This window comes from Chinchilla lanigera, unplaced genomic scaffold, assembly GCF_000276665.1.
Source record: "Chinchilla lanigera isolate Chin_1 unplaced genomic scaffold, ChiLan1.0 scaffold00037, whole genome shotgun sequence".
In the NCBI taxonomy this organism is placed as follows: Eukaryota; Metazoa; Chordata; class Mammalia; order Rodentia; family Chinchillidae; genus Chinchilla; species Chinchilla lanigera.
This window is the reverse complement of record NW_004955438.1, coordinates 16,055,175-16,058,784: the sequence shown is the minus strand read 5'-3', so window position 1 is coordinate 16,058,784 and position 3,610 is coordinate 16,055,175.

Here is a 3,610-nt window from a genome sequence, read left to right as displayed (position 1 = left end):
TGAGAAGGAATATTTACACTCATATAAAAACAAGAACAAACAATCAAGAAAACAAAACAAATAAAAAAAACAAAGACAAATGAGAAAAGAAAAAAGTTCATTTCAGGGTGTGTCTCTTGTGTCACTGGTAGACAGAGTGGGCAGACAGAGCCCAGATTTGTGTTGATTAATCCAAGCAAGCCAGCAGTAGATTTATGGCAGGGTAGTGGATAATCCCAGCAAGCCTGCATTTTTAGTTCCAGTGAAGTTCAGATTGATTTCTGGCTTTGAGGGTGGAATCGAATTTGTTCAGCCTGCAATATTCCATGTATCTCCTATTGTTTTGAACTCAGCTCCCTGCGGGTTTCAACGAGGCTCTTTGACCTCCTGCAGACTTGAACTTTGTTCCACCTCACCCTGACACTGGGAGCCACTAGATGGAGCCAGTCTGAAGCTGCTTTGAGTTCTGAGCTCAATTGGCCCCTCTCTGAGATGGCTATGGGCCAATCACCTTCTCCTAGGGAATGCCTGAACTCAAACTCACCAGCCACTGCAGTCTGTTGTTTGCTGCTTTGTTCTACTGGTGAATTTCTCTGTGAAGGCCTCTGGGGTTGCCAGTAGTCACTGTGTATCTGTAGTTTCGAGCTGTCTCTCCTATTCAGTGAGTCAGGGCTAAGGGAGAAAGTACCACTTGCCACTTCATTCTGTGTTGAGGTTTCTCTCTTCACTCTCCCCATGGGCTTCAGTTCTCATGTCAGACCCTTGCTGGGCCCTGGGGACCCACTTCTCTCATTGTTCTCTTCCTCACATTCCTATATTCCAGCGTCTAGATACCAAATCTTGAAGAGGTTGTTTCACTGCTGTTCACCATTCTTCTATCTTCCTGGAAGTTGGATTTTGTGAATATGATTAGGGTTACAAACGTGTTGACCTTGAGATATAGATGTTATCTGTGAGTCTATGGTAATCACACAAGCCCTTTAAAGGCGGAGCATTTTTATACCTGGTAGTAGAAGATGCTGTTAAAGGGATATGACACTCAGGAGTTTATCTAAGTAGGAACAGAATGGAAACAATTGATGCTGAGATGGTACAAAGCCATGGGCATAGATCAGAGTAGTAACTAGAGCTAAGGACAGTCTCCTGTCGACAGTCAGCAGGAAAATAGGGACTCCATCCCATGGCTAGAAGGAATGGAACTCTGCCAACAAGTTCAAGAAGTTTGGAAGTGATTTCTCCCAAAAGCCTCCAGATAGGAGCCCAGAGATTGACTTTGGTCTGATGAGGCTTTAAGAGAACCTGTTTGAGCCCTCTCAGATTTCTAATCTACAACTCATCTGAGTGGTTTTAGGAAAGGTGCTGAGAGACATACTAAGAATTGAAGGGTTAGATCTTGAGAGATCCAGGGTCCTGTTGCATGAAAAGCAAGGTCTATGTGAGTTTGACTTGTCTCAATTTCAAATACCCCAAGTCAAGTGTTGTAGTCAGGATTTGCAAGGGAATAGATTTAATACAGGACACATAATTCTTAGGATTATTTTATAATATTCACCCAAAAAGTCAAATGCAGAGCAGTACAAGGGATCCATCCACACACTAGAGAGCCAAAGAATACAGCTGAAGACGTAGAGCCCATGGCAATGTCCTCCATGAGTCCAGCTGGAGGTCTAGAGCCCATAACAATGTCTCATGTAAGTCTGCAGCAATGATCTGCTCTGGGAAGGCCCAAAAGTCAGTGGTGGAAGCTAGAAAGTCTGCACAAGCAGAGTGAAGGATCTGTGCCACCAAGCTGGGGGATCTGCCCTGGAGCCAGGAAGTGATGCGCAAAGTAAGGACCAGAGCTCCCCTAATTTTAGTATATGTGCTGGTGAAGTGAGCACACAGAGCTCTCCCAAAGAGAACCACACCCATCCTTAGCAACAGCAAGGGCTTGAACTCCTCCAATGATGAGAACAGCTAAGTTCATACCAGGAAATCCAGCATGACAAGCTTCTCCAGGAGAATCAACAGCTCCCCATCTTCCCCTTCAGTTCTTCTTTTGTGCTGTTGGCAACAACACTCAGGTGGGCCCTCCACACACAGCATCGTGCTTACTCAGTTCAGCTGGGCGTTACAAGTTGACCATTAGTTAATTTACCATACCAAGAGAACCCTATACCCAGATGAAATCCTGAGGGCTCCCCAGAGGGTGGGGGGCAGGAGGAGGCTGACATGTGCTCCACCAGACATGCTGGGGGGCACTGAGAGCTGCAGGTACAGGAGCTCCTCACACTGGCAGCATTCACCCTGGGCAGAGGATTGGACCCAGCAACTGGTACGCTGGGCAGTGTGCTTTGGCCCCAACAGGCTTCCATACTGGAACATCACGGTGTGTTATCCAGCAGCCTGCAATTCTTGTCTGTCTGTGTTTTTTTGCCTGGGTCCCAGGCTGCCAACCCTCTGACCTGGGAGCAAAGTTCTGGGCCTTAGCCAAGGTCAAGAGCCCAGCTGGCCATTCTGAGGACAATCTGTCCAGCTCCCCAGGGTCTGCAGCAGCTGCTGATCCTCTCAGTTACTCTGGCTGGAGGACGGGACCTGGCTCCACATGGGGGATGTTTATTATGTGCTCATTCAGCCACCTGCTGCCTTCAGCTGATCACCATCTCACATGAGCCCTGAACACATTGGTTTATACAACCTTTCTGCATCCGATCTCATGTACAAGGGTCCTGCACTCAGGACGGCTAGTTTAATGTTCTTCTGCTGCTCTCTCAAAGCTCTTAATAATTTCTAAGTAAGAGGCCTGCATTGTCATTTTGCATCAGGTCCCACAAATGCTGGAGACAGTGCCCATGTGCTCACCACAAGCTCAGCAGAGGGGAGGAGTGAACATTCTCACTTTACAGATGGGACGTGGGGGTGTCTCCCACAAAGGGACCCTGCATGGCCCTGTGCTCAGTCATGTCACCTTCAGAGGATCTGAATTCACCGTGGGACTCAACTTCACAAACACCATCCCAGATGCTTCCTGGCAAAGCAGTGATGGCCCCTGACCACTGACTTCCTGGCTTCCACCTACTGGCACCTCCCTGTCTGGCCTGAACTTGCTTTTCCCTGTGCAGAGGCCATAAGTGCCAGAGAGTAATCATGCTCCTGGGCACGGCCTTTGGCCACCAGCTGGGTACCAATGCCCAGCCTGGGGCACTGGCTGCATGTGGACTCCCAGGATTCCCAGCAAGTGTCATTGAGCTTCCTATACAAGGGACAGCCTTGAGGCTGTGCTCTTATTGGCTATCCCTTCACATCTCCCTTCCCTAATCCCCTACTGTATTTTGCAGATGTTGCTGTAATTGGCTGTGGTTTGTTGCCCGGGGTTCATGTACCAGAAGCTTGGTCTTCAATGTGGCCATGATGAGGTGGTGAAACCTTTAAGGAGTGGGGTGTAGGAGGAGGGATTTGGTCATTGGGGTGTGTCCTAAGTCATTGGGATGTGTGCCAGGTCTTTGGGGGTATGTCCTAGCCCATTGGAGTGTGTCCCAGGTCATTGGGGGTATGTCCTAGGTCATTGGGATGTATCTGAGGTCATTGGAGTGTTCTGAGGTCACTGGGGTATGTCCCAGGTCATTGGGGGTATGTCCCAGGTCAATGGGGG